Here is a 13,703-nt window from a genome sequence, read left to right as displayed (position 1 = left end):
TTTCCAGCTCTAATATGTTACATCGAAAGGAAAAAAGCTGCTTTAAAAATCTATATTAAAGCTTTTATCCAATTAATATTTCATCACAGCTGCCTGGGAGAGACTCGTCACTCCTCAGTCGTTTCATTCTAAGCAGCTAAAACCCATTTGTGCAGTTGTAAATCCTTACTTGCTAATATGCATTTTTTGTAAGGTACTAATTAAAAAAAAATAATTTAAGGAAATGTTTTTTCCTCGATTGGCTTCTCCCTCTGATTGCTTTTTGCAGCGTGAGGAACAAGCATTAAAGGCAGCCCGGCCCCTGGCAGTGGCTGTGCCCAGGGCTGAGCATTTCACCTGCCCCGACCATGGAGCAGTGAACAGAGCACAGTCCTTGTGGGATTGGGAAACCCCAACGGGCACCAGCCTGAGGAGAGCCGGGCGGGATGGGGAATATGGGATACGGGATGGGGATATGGGATACGGTATGGGGATACGGGATATGGGATATGGGATACGGGATGGGGGGTACGGGATATGGGATATGGGATATGGGATATGGGATGGGGATATGGGATACGGGATATGGGATGGGGATATGGGATACGGGATATGGGATATGGGATATGGGATATGGGATGGGGATATGGGATATGGGATATGGGATATGGGATATGGGATATGGGATGGGGATACGGGATATAGGATGGGGATATGGGATATGGGATATGGGATGGGGATACGGGATATGGGATGGGGATATGGGATATGGGATATGGGATGGGGATACGGGATATGGGATGGGGGATATGGGATATGGGATACAGAATATGGGATGGGGGATACAGGATATGGGATATGGGATGGGGGATACGGGATATGGGATATGGAATACAGAATATGGGATGGGGGATACAGGATATGGGATATGGGATGGGGGATACGGGATATGGGATATGGAATACAGGATATGGGATATGGGATGGGGATACGGGATATGGGATATGAGATGGGGGATGTGGGATATGGGATGGGGGATCTGGGATATGGGATGGGGATACGGGATATGGGATGTGGGATATGGGATGGGGATACCGGCTGTGGGATGTGGGATATGCGATGGGGGATCTGGGATACAGGATGTGAGATCTGGGATGTGGGATCTGGGATGGGGGCTACTGGGTGTGGGATGTGGGATATGGGATGGGGGATGTGGGATACAGGATAGCGGTTGTGGGATGTGGGATATGGGATGGGGGATCTGGGATATGGGATGGGGATACCGGGTGTGGGATGTGGGATATGCAATGGGGGATCTGGGATACAGGATGTGAGATCCAGGATGCAGGATATGGGATGGGGGCTACTGGGTGCAGGATGTGGGATATGGGGCATGGGATCCTGGATGTGGGATACCGGGTGTGGGATATAGGACGAGGGATAGCGGATACAGGATACGGGATGTGGGATACTGGATCCGGGATATGGGATGTGGGATACGGGATCCGGGATGCAGGCCATGGGATGGGGGATCCGGGATGGGGGATACCAGGTGCGGGGATCTGGGTTTGCAGATGTGGGATAGCGGGTGCAGGATGCGGGACCCGGGATGCCAGATCTGGGCAGGGATCCGGGATGCCGGATCGGGGATGCAGACTCCATCGGTGCGAGAGCAGTGCCCTCTGTTGCCGGCCCGGAGCCGGGGGCCATCGCGTGCCCCAGGAAATGCCCTCACGGGATTCATTCCTCGCTTTTGCCCCGCACGCACTCGGCTGCATTTCCATGATCCCCATGTTTCCCCACGCCAGACCCCCCAGGACTCACCGAGCCCAAGTCCCCTCTCCTTGCAGAACTCTCTAGAAGTAAAGCACACCTGAGAGCTCCCAGGTGCTCCCTGTCCCGGATGGGGGCACGCAGCTGCTTCGGGACCTCTCTGCAGCCACATCCATCCTTTGGATCCCCAGGGATCCACCAGAGCAGAGCTCCGTGTGCCGAGCCAGGGAGCTCCAGGACATCTGGAGAGACAGATTGGCTGGGATGGGCATTCCCAACTCACTGGGATGAGCATTCCCAGCTCACTGGGATGGGGCATTCCCAGCCACTGGGATGGGGCATTCCCAACTCACTGGGATGAGCATTCCCAGCTCACTGGGATGGGGCATTCCCAGTCACTGGGATGGGGCATCCCCAGTCACTGGGATGAGCATTCCCAGTCACTGGGATGAGCATTCCCAGCTCACTGGGATGGGGCATTCCCAGTCACTGGGATGGGGCATTCCCAGCTCACTGCCATGGGGCATTCCCAGTCACTGGGATGAGCATTCCCAGTCACTGGGATGGGGCATTCCCAATCACTGGGATGAGCATTCCCAGTCACTGGGATGGGGCATTCCCAATCACTGGGATGAGCATTCCCAGCCACTGGGATGGGGCATTCCCAGTCACTGGGATGAGCATTCCCAGCTCACTAGGATGGGGCATCCCCAGTCACTGGGATGGGGATTCCCAGTCACTGGGATGAGCATTCCCAACTCACTGGGATGAGCATTCCCAGTCACTGGGATGAGCATTCCCAGTCACTGGGATGAGCATTCCCAGTCACTGGGATGGGGCATTCCCAGCTCACTGGGATGGGGCATTCCCAGTCACTGGGATGAGCCTTCCCAGCTCACTAGGATGGGGCATCCCCAGTCACTGGGATGGGGCATTCCCAGTCACTGGGATGAGCATTCCCAGCTCACTGGGATGAGCATTCCCAGCTCACTACCATGGGGCATTCCCAGTCACTGGGATGAGCATTCCCAGTCACTGGGATGGGGCATCCCCAGTCATTGGGATGAGCATTCCCAGTCACTGACCCATGTGTCTGGTGCTGAAGGGTCCCTGTGCAGCTCCTGTTCCGTCCCCAGGAGGAATCTCCCAGTGCTGAGCTCACCTCTCAGCTGGGCAGGGGCAGACAGTGCTCTGGATCTCTGCAGATCAGACACTTCCCATTCAAAGGTTAATTAGGGGAGCGAGTGCCCAATTTCCTCCAGCCAGCCCGAAGGAAAACGTTAACCTGATGCAGTTTAAGCACAATTAACCCGGGCACCTGCAGCCATCCGCTCAGGATCACAGGAGAGAGCTGCTCCCGGTAGCAGGTCCCAAGAGAAGGAACCAGTGATTCCCCTCTGCTGCTGATCCTGACCCTGGCAACCCCCAAAGATCCTCCCCTGCCTGCTGGGGCTGTGTCCCCCAACTCAGCCCCCCAGCAGCAACGGGGACTGGGAAAGAACCATGGAATCATGGAATGGGTTGGCTGGGAGGGACCTCAGAGCCCACCCAGTGCCAGCCCTGCCATGGCAGGGACACCTCCCACTGTCCCAGGTGCTCCCAGCCCCAGTGTCCAGCCTGGCCTTGGGCACTGCCAGGGATCCAGGGGCAGCCCCAGCTGCTCTGGGCACCTGTGCCCGGGCTGCCCACCCCAGTGAGAGCTGCCAACCCAAACCCATCTCAGGTGAAATGCTGGAGCACAGAACTGTGCCAGTGCCGCTCTGCAGAGCCACGAGCTCACAGCCAGCTGCTTGTGGGCAGGAAAAGAAACTGTGCTGGCCTCAGTGGCAGCCCAGGAGCTGCCACTGCTCAGCCCCACCAGGGCCAGCCAAGGGCAGCAAGTGTCCCCAGGGGAAGTGAATGTCCCCAGGTGAAGCCAATGCCCTCAGGTGAAGCCAATGTCCTCACATGAAGCCAATGTCCTTACATGAAGCCAATGTTCCCAGGGGAAGCCAATGTCCCCAGGTCAAATCAATGTCCCCAGGTCAAATCAATGTCCCCAGGTGATATCAATGTCCCCAGGTGAAGCCAGTGTCCCCAGGTGAAGCCAATGTCCCCAGGTGAAGCAGGTATGCCCAGGTGAAGCTGGTGTCCCCACATGAAGCAGATGTCCCCAGGTGAAATCAATGTCCCCAGGTGAAGCAGATGTCCCCAGGTGAAATCAATGTCCCCAGGTGAAGCCGATGTCCCCAGGTGAAATCAATGTCCCCAGGTGAAGCCGATGTCCCCAGGTGAAGCCAGTGTCCCCAGGTGAAGCAGATATCCCCACATGAAGCAGATGTCCCCCATGAACACGAATGGAAGCTATCCTAGGGAATTCCTCCTCTAAACCAACCCTGCTGCCCATCTTCTCTGCTGTGCCCTCTGCTCCCGTGGTTATTAATCCGTTCAGACTTCCTGAAGCAGCAGATGGAAATTATGCATTCACTCTTACAGGGTATAAAAATGAATCCTCAAATTTTACCTTGTGACAGAGCATTTCCATACAAAACACCCCTCCTTTATCAGCATTCTAGCCACAGACTGAGAGTGTGTGAATGTTGGAAATGGGTTCGGAATCATTTCCTTGTGTTTTACATATTTTTCACTTTAAAGAAAGATGAAAAACCATGACCTAGAAAAGCCAGTCCATTAAGATCAATCTCCATAATTTTGTAGTCATTAAACAAAAAAAAAATCCTACTTGTCTCTCTTTTCATTCACGTGTAGAAGCTTTTGGAAGGACCCCAAAAGTTTCAGTGGTTTTCAGTAAAACCGCAGTTGTAAGAGCGGTGTAAAAAGGACCAATGGTGCCACCAAGTGGGGACGTGTGGAAATGGAAAAATCGCGATTTCGGTGACTCCTCCTTGGGACGGAAAGTCCAGAAAAGCAGCAATAGCCACTTCAGTGAAGGCCATGACACTGCCTGTCCCCTCAGACCTTGGGGTTCTGGATCTGTTATTTAAATGTTTAAGCACCGTAGGGTTGAAAATACCGGAAAAATCCAAAGCTGTGGGAAAAGTCTTTCCCATTCCAAAGGTTTTCTTTTTCCACACAGTGAGAAGCTGTGGCTGCCCTGGATCCCTGGCAGTGCCCAAGGCCAGGCTGGACAGGGCTGAGAGCACCTGGGACAGGGAAGGTGTCCCTGCCATGGCAGGGCTGGCACTGGGGGATCTTTGAGGCTCCTTCCAGCCCAATCCAGTCTGGAATTCTGTAACCATGGGCAGCAGCTCGGAGGAGAACTCAGCAGAGAAGCCAGAAGCCCTGGGGCTGAAGAAAGCCAAAAGCAGGAGCAGAGGCTGAGGCCCAGCTGAGGGCTGTCCCTGCAGCACAGCCCAGGACAGCAGGGAGCACTGCTGCCCATGGAAAACACCCCAGACCTTGCCAGGATCTTCAGCCAGACAGGGGTGAGCAAGGCAGCAAACAGGAGACATCACCTCCAGCTCTAACCAAAGAAAAAAGGTGAAGCAGGCAATAGCTGAGCACCAAAGAACTGTGTCGTGTAATAAACCAAATATCTGCAACTCATTAAAATGTACTACTTTGGTAAAAGCCGGAATATTTTAAAATTCCAAAGCCTGAACCTCTCCCAGGAACTTTGTTTGGCGTTTGGAATTGTTGTAATGTTTAGTTCCAGGAAGATGGGGAGAGGTTTGGGTGCAGGAGGCTTTGCTGTAAGAAATGCCCCAGCAGTGCTAAGGAAACCCAGGAGACCCCAGCCAAATGGCCACAGTCAGCAACTTGTAAATTAAAATACAGCTGTAAAAGAAAAGAAAAAATGCCAAAAGTTTTTGAAGTACTACTGTTAAGTTTGCTGTATGGGTAACAGCACATTGGTGTGAGTCTCTAACTGCAGAGTGCTCACCAGCTCACAAGAAATCAAAATACACTCCTCATAACTTCTATCAATACTGAAAACCCCCTGCTCACAGCTGAAGACAGCACCTCGTGCCACCTTCCCAAACCCAGGGGCAGCCAGACCTCCTTATCCATGCAAACACAGAACCTGAGAGCCAGAAAATCACAGACTTGCTCAGGCTGGAAAACCCCTCTGAGCACATTGAGTCCATTCCCAGCCCTGCCCAGGCCACCACTGATCATATCCCCAGTGCCACATCCACAGGGCTGTGAAACCCCCCCAGGGATGGGCACTGCAACCCTCCCCGGGCAGTTCCTGAGCCCCCTTTCCATGGGGAAATTCCTGCTGTGCCCACCCTGAGCTGCCCTGGCCCAGCCTGAGGCCGTTCCCTCTGCTCCTGTCCCTGTGCCCTGGAGCAGAGCCCGACCCCCCCGGCTGTGCCCTCCTGGCAGGAGCTGTGCAGAGCCACAAGGGCCCCTGAGCCTCCTTTGCTCCAGGCTCAGCCCCTGCCCAGCTCCCTCAGGGATTCTGCAGCCCCTGCCCGGCTCCCTCAGGGATTCTGCAGCCCCTGCCCAGCTCCCTCAGGGATTCTGCAGCCCCTGCCCAGCTCCCTCAGGGATTCTGCAGCCCCTGCCCGGCTCCCTCAGGGATTCTGCAGCCCCTGCCCAGCTCCCTCAGGGATTCTGCAGCCCCTGCCCAGCTCCTCAGGGATTCTGCAGCCCCTGCCCAGCTCCCTCAGGGATTCTGCAGCCCCTGCCCGGCTCCCTCAGGGATTCTCCAGCCCCTGCCCAGCTCCCTCAGTCTCTTCTGGGGCTCCAGCCCCTTCCCAGCCTCCGTTGCCTTCCCTGCTCCAGCCCCTCCAGGGCTCTCCAGAGCTGCCCCTGCCCCACCAGGGCCTTTCCCATCTGTCCAGCCCCTCTGTCCCAGCCTGGAGGGTTCATGGTGTCAGCATGGGCAGGACCTGGCACTCGGCCCTGCTGACCCTCACCTGCTGGCCTCTGCCCATGCAGCCACCACAGTGTGACCCATCACTGCCACTGACAGGGCTCCTGCCCTGGGCAGAGGGGGATAACACTGAGAAGGTGCTGCCCAGCACTCAGGTAGCCCAGGCAGCATTAAGCTGCTATGAAGTGCCCAAACAAGGGCCCAAAGGAGCAGGGATCTGTGGTTACAGCCTCATTCCCAGCAGCCAGCTGCATTTTCTGTCTGACTGCACAGCAGGGTGGGGATGCAGCACCCACCCGTGCTCCTGGCACTTTACACAGCAGTCTGAGCATCACCACCAGGGCTCCAGGCAAGGAGCAGCATTAACCTCCATGAGCAGAACCTGAGAGCCAGGGCAGTTGAGTGCCAGCAGCAGGGTGGGACAGGTGCAGGGACAGGTGCAGGGACAAGGTGAGCCTCCTGAGCAGCAGCTGCAGAGCCCCAGCCTCCCTCACCAGCAGCAGCACACCTGCAGGGACACAGCCCTGTCAGAGCTCACCCCAGCACTGCAGGGTCCAGTCCTGGGCTCCCTGGTGCACCTGGCCCTGCTGCCCTGCCTCAGCCGCTCCTTCACCCAGGACTCTCACCCTGCTGGAGCCCTGGCACATGCTCTGCTCCCCAGCTCCGCATCTCCAGCCCGGCCCACTCGTGCTGGCACTCAGCAGAAAACGCCTCGGGCTGGGGAGGAGCTGGGGCAGCCCCTGCACGGAGCTGCTCAGGCAGTGCCAGGAGGAGGAGGCTGCTCAAAGAGACATCAAACTCACCCAGTTCCTCAGACACAGCAGCTTTTCCAACCCTGCCAGCTCTCCTCTCAGCAGAAACAGCAATTCCCTTCTGATTTCACAGGCAGAAGGGCACTTCTGGGTTTCTGGATAAAACCCTCTCGTTGGTGCAGTTGTTTCACACCTTCCCCAGATCAGCACCCAGCCTGAAATGCACTACATGGCTTCCCTCTTCAAAATAAGTTCCCTTTCTTTGACTTTAAGCAGCTCAACTTCCTAATAAAAACCCCTCTGCCATAGAAGAGCCTTTGGTGTAGGGCTCATTAGTAAGCTCAACTCTCCCCCACTGCTTCCCACGTCTTTGGGATCCCTGGAGAGAACAGCTTTGCTTTGATTAGAGGGGAAAACATCTTCTCTTTCAGTTTATATCAGAGTGCCTGAAACCCAACACTGAATTTGGGATGGGGACGTGGTACTTGTGCATGCAAGTAATGCAGAGGTTTGTGCAGAATGGAGTGAAAGCAGAGAGCACTCCAAATTAAACTGGGCTGACACACAGCCCTCAGCAGCACAGCTCAGGGCAGGGCTTCCAGCTCTCCAGGGGAAGGTGTTCTCCTTCTAGAGACAGGATTTCACTGTTCATCACTGACATCTGGGGAACCCAGGGCTCCCTGCTCCCTGTGGCTGTGCTGGAGCCCTCCAGAGGGATTTGGGTTTGCCTGAGATCATTCAAGAAGTCGTGTGTATAACACGCCTCAGACAAAAGGTTTGAACACAGAAATCTGTAAAATGGGGAGTGCAGTGCCTGGTTGAGGTGTGCTGAGTGCAGAGAGCCTGTGCAGGCACCTGCACACTTTGTCAGAGAGCAGGACAGGGGCTTTGACATGGGCACAGCTCATCCCCTAACACTGATGGTGCCTCACAGCACCAAACCAGCCCCACATCCCCCTCAGAACCTGAAACCTGGGGTGTTTTCTGGCCCTGCTCACCACCAAGGGGAAGCTCCGATAGGACAGACACAAGAGAATGTTGACAAAAATACTGGTGTGAGGATAAAGAGGAAAGGTTCAACCTTGGAAACACTGAGCAAAAATCAGTACAGCACAAAGTGACATGTGCTGCAGCACTGGGATGAGCTGGAAGTACAGCTAAATGTACCCCCTATCTGGAGTGTAACTAACTGGGTGACAGCAAAGCAACCCAGCAAAGAGAGAGGCACTGGAGCCCAGCAAGTCCAGCCACAGCCAAGCTCCCTGACAGTACATGCCCAGGTAACCAGCCAGGGCTTGTAATACAGCTCAACAACCAGCCTCATGGGTGTTTTTATAGGTGTGGCCCGTCGGTAACTTCTATGGCATTGAGATGGAAATGAATCAATGGAAAAGGCTTCACTTCGGAATTAAGACTTTAAAGAGTTCAATAGTTGAGACAAGTTGCACTGCTAATAGAATTTGCATTCCTTCTGAGTAGGACATCCTGCTTCCCAAGTGGCTGCAAACCCTTCCCAAGGCTGCTGTGAGCAAGCAGGGCAGCCCAAATCCCTGCAGGGATCTGGCAGGGGCTGAGCTGCGCTGCTCACACGCTGTGTGGGTGCCGCTCGCCCCGCTCCGGGCCCGGTGCCAGCTGTGCGGCACAGCTTGTGCCCTTCCCCGAGCACACAGCTCCAGGACACAGCCAGGGACCTTTCCTCAGCTGAGCAGGGGCAGGGCAGCCGGACAGCAGCGCCACAGGGATGCTCCAGCCCTGTGAGCGTCTGTGGCACCGCAGGTGCTGGCACAGGAACATTCTGGGGCTCCTCGGTGCAGCTCGGGACTGTGACAGGCTGTGGTGTCCCAGGCTGGGGTAACCAATGCTCCCGTCCCTGTGCATGTGCCCGAGCACAGCACCACACTCCACACCCCAGGGACACTGGGGAGCCACAGCAGCCCGGGAGCAGAGCACTCAGAGCCCAGGACACGGCTGAAGGCTCTGGGTCTGCTTCCTGCCGTGTTTTACAGCTCCAGTTGTAGCTGTCCCAAGCAACAGCATTCCTGTTCCCTTCTTTACAGAGCCACGTCTGGCATTGTGGTGCTCTCAGCACACTGCTGCCTGGCTGGCACCAGGACTGGGGACAAGAGGGGCTGCTGGGGGCTCTGGGAGGGTGCACAGCCATCGTCCAGGTCCAAGAAAGGAAGGAGTCAAACCCCCATATGATGGTTTCAAGCCAACCGTATAGACCACTTATGCTTCTTTCTCATAAAGAGATGTTAGTGAAACAATTGCATAGCCTTGTCAAGACCAAATTGCAGGTGAAAACCCAGCACATCTCTACCTAAGCATGGCCAACCACTCACAACTTAACTTCCAAGATGCTTCCTCGCCTATCATAGAAGAACTGACAGGATTCCACAACCACACCCTAATGGTTGCACTGGCAATCTGCAGCCTAGTCCTCTACCTATTAACCCACATACTTACAGAAAAACTGTCATCAAGCACAGCTGATGCACAAGAAATGGAACTCATCTGAACGATTCTCCCAGCCACAGCGCTGCTCATGCTCGCCCTACCGTCCTTACAAATCCTCTACACAACAGACAAAATCAACGAACCCCGTCTGACCCTAAAAGCCGTCGCTCACCAAGGATACTGAACCTACCAACACACTGATCTCAACGACCCAACACTCGACTCCTACCTAATCCCCACAGCAGAGCCACCCTTAGGACACTTCCGCCTACTAGAAGTTGATCCCGGTGTTGTCGTCCCTACAAGCCCCACCATCCACTGGTCCCCACGCCCTGGAGCCCCCATGGCCCCAGCCTGCGGGGCACAGCTGGACTCAGGGACAGAGCTCCTGGGGACACGCGGCTGTCCCTCTGTCCCCAGGGCTGGAGCACAAAGCACCTCAGTGCCACAGCTCTGGGGGTCACACAGAGAAGGGCCCTGTCTCCACGGCTCTCCCGGGGCAATAAAAATACCCAAAACCACTGTCCCTGGTCTGGAGCTCCCTCCCCCTCACACACCATTGTCACTACAAGGTGCACAGGGCACACAGGCTGGAGACAGAGGAGTTTTAACAATTTCACTCTGTGGAGCCCATAGTAACATATTCTGTTACCAACATCCACCAACTCCTCAAGGATTCTTCCTGAGACTTCCAACCCAATTTAGCTCCACCATATGTCAGTGCTACTTGCTTCAGCACTGAATTTTCTCCAGTATTTCACTACAGCTAAGCCACTCTTCTGTTATTCTGAACAACATGAATAAAGGAAAAAACAACTGAAAAACTGAAAAAAACCAAACCAGTTGAAGAGGATAATGGGTCTGGAAGCCAACCAAACTTACCATCACCTTGTTGGACAGAGTGGAGGGAGCACCTGTTCAGTCCCACCTCCCTTAAAAACCCCCTCATTTTTTAAGAGTTTTGCTGAACACTTTTTCCTGCCAAAGCCTGGCAAGCAAAGCACCCCAAGGGTTTTCTGAGGCACTGCTGCTGGGATGTGCATTTCCTGCAGCAGCCAACAAGGAACCTAGAAGGGCTTGCTAATCCTGTTCATTTGCAGCTCCTGAGTTTGGCCCATATGGCCCTTTGATCCTTTGACCCTCCTGAAATCACAGCCTGCCATCAGCAAGATAAGAGGGGAAAAGGAGTCTTCATCCAAGCCTTCAGCATCTCAAACTAGAGAAGCTGCATCCAGGAAAAATGCCATTTCCTACATTTATATCATCCCACATTAGTGGTTTGGGGGCTTCTTCTTACAGCGGACCCAAAGTGAGGGAGACTCATTAGGGTCTGCAGCTCCTCCTGAGGGGCAGCTCCAATCTCTGCTCCCTGGGACAGGGACAAGGCCCGGGGAAGGGCTGGAGCTGGGCCAGGGCAGGGAATGGGCACGGCCCCAAGGCTGCCAGAGCTCCAGGAGAGCTTGGACAGCACTGCCAGGGACGCCCAGGTGGGATTTTGGGGGGTCTGGGCAGGGACAGGGGCTGGACTCGATGATCCTTGGGTCCCAGCTCAGGATATTCCCTGATTCTATGAAATAAATGGGTGTTTCCCCAACAGGAGCGTTCACAGTGAAATTCAAACATTTTCTTTTCAAAGTGGAGTGCTTTTCCTTTCACCCTGCCTTAAGCATCCCCACGAGTTCCACGCAGGAAGAAAAGCTTGAGGAGTGATGCTGTCTGTGCTGGCAGTGCCCCTGGGGAAGGACTGGGAGCCCAGAGTGCAGGAGTGCAGCCACACCTTGCCAGGCAGTGACTCACGGCTCCGCTGGGACACGTTCACAACTTCTCTTCTCCGAGGAAAACGCACAGGTAGCAATTAAAATCTGGGTGAGGCTGGACAAACCCATAAATGTTTGGAATTATTCCGAAGTTTTTGATTGAAGCCGGAGAGCGGAGCAGCTACAGCGGAATGGGAATGAGATTTTGACATTTAAGGAAGTGTCACTGAGAGAAATCTTGCTGTCACAGATATGACTCACCCACTGCTGTGCCTGACAGGTGTCTTCTCCGACTCCTGAGATCAAGATAATTTCACTTTAATCTGAGAGAAGCAGAGGGATGAGCAATTCCATTTATTTATAATACAAGCTCCCTTCAAAGGTAACTTGGAAATGGATATTTTGGGAGGACGTTCACAGTTCATTGCTGCTGAGGTGTGAAAGCAGCACCAAGGGCCCTCTCTGGATGGACAGCACGGCACAGAGAAGCAACACCGATGTCCCCAGAGCAAAGCCTGCCCAGGGAAGAGACACTTTGTGGTGGGGGAAGCTGGGAGACACTGGCAGAGACCAACATCAGACATCGCAGCACGTGGCAAGGCAGAGATTTATTTGGTTTTCATTACAGTACAAGATGACAAACACTTGGCTCCCAATTTAACCTGAAGGACTACAGTGGCACACCTGGCTCCTTCCAACAGCAATTCCCATTGGGAAGACATACCTGGGACCTCTGCAATGCTGTGACCCAGCCCTGAAGCAAACTGGCAGGGACTGGAAGAGCAAGCAACCACTTGTGTCAAAGGCAGTGATAACCTGAAAGGCTGGCTGCCATGAATCTGACTGCAAACAGGATGGAATTCCCAGCTCTCAGGCAAATAACCAGGGGGTGATCTCCACAGTGACCCTCAGCTGCTCCCAGCTCTGCTCCATGGAGCAGTGAGCCAGGCACCAAACGAGATGTGGACCCTGGCTTGGGCCCCAGAACAGGCAAAGGCTTTGCCAAATTCACACCAGTGCCACTGTGGCTCCTCAGCCCGGGGCACAGAGCACCCATTCCCAGGAGCCTCTGCAGCAGCAACATTTCTGACACTTCTCCCAAAGTGGTTCCTGCAGAAGTGCTCCCAGAGTGCGGAGAAGCTGCCTGAAGCGTTGGGTTAGCTCTAGATCTTTCCTTATAAAGCCAGAGAGCAATTACTGGATCACAGCACGAAGAACACAATAGAACAGACTTTCTTCAGTCAGGAGGTGATTCAGCTATCAAAGAGGTTCTTTTGTTTCTATTTTGGGGGAAAAAACCCATCACTGCTTTCAGATGTCTAAAGCTGACGTTGCCAGGGCTCTTCAGGGCTGTCAGCAGCTGAGAAGGGCTCTGAGATCCCTCTCTTCTCCTCACCCTCCGGCCTCTCTGGCAGCCCTGTGGAACACCTGGGAACGCTCCCTGAGGGTGGGCAGGACGGAACAGTGACTCACAGGGGACTGTCCTGAGGGGCTTGGACACAAGGGCTCTTGTCACACACATCTTTCATGAAAAATCCTTTCCTGATTTTTCCTCCTGAGAAGCTGAGAGGCTTCAGGAACAAAATGTACCCAATGGTTATCTGCTGCTGTGGAATGCAACAGGTGCATCTGGGATTGGCCCATGTTGGATGTTTGTAATTAATGGCCAATCAATGCCCAGCTGGCTCGGACAGAGAGTTGAGCCACAAACCTTTGTGATCATTCCTTCCTATTCTATTCTTAGCTAACCTTCTGATGAAATCCTTTCTTCTATTCTTTTAGTATAGTTTTAATGTAATATATATCATAAAACAATAAATCAGCCTTGTGAAACATGGAGTCAGATCCTCATCTATTCCCTCATCCTGGAACCCCTGTGAACACGGTCACAGGCTCTTTGGAGCAGGAAAAGTCTGAATGCCATGCACACCCCACACAGCGCCAGCATTTCAGGGACAGCAGGGTCTGTGCTCAGCTGTGGGAGCAGGGACCTGGGCAGGAGCCACCAGAGGTTAACAAGGACTGAAGGGGATCTTCATGTACCATAGGGGTAAATACAGTGTAAAAAACACAGCTAAAATTACTGAACACAGGGCTCATAAGGCAACCCACCGGCTGCCAAACCACAGCTTTGCTCCGAAGTTTGGAAGGCTGACAAAAATT

Source organism: Agelaius phoeniceus, chromosome 9, assembly GCF_051311805.1.
Source record: "Agelaius phoeniceus isolate bAgePho1 chromosome 9, bAgePho1.hap1, whole genome shotgun sequence".
In the NCBI taxonomy this organism is placed as follows: domain Eukaryota; kingdom Metazoa; phylum Chordata; class Aves; order Passeriformes; family Icteridae; genus Agelaius; species Agelaius phoeniceus.
Note: the sequence above shows the minus strand (reverse complement) of the source record.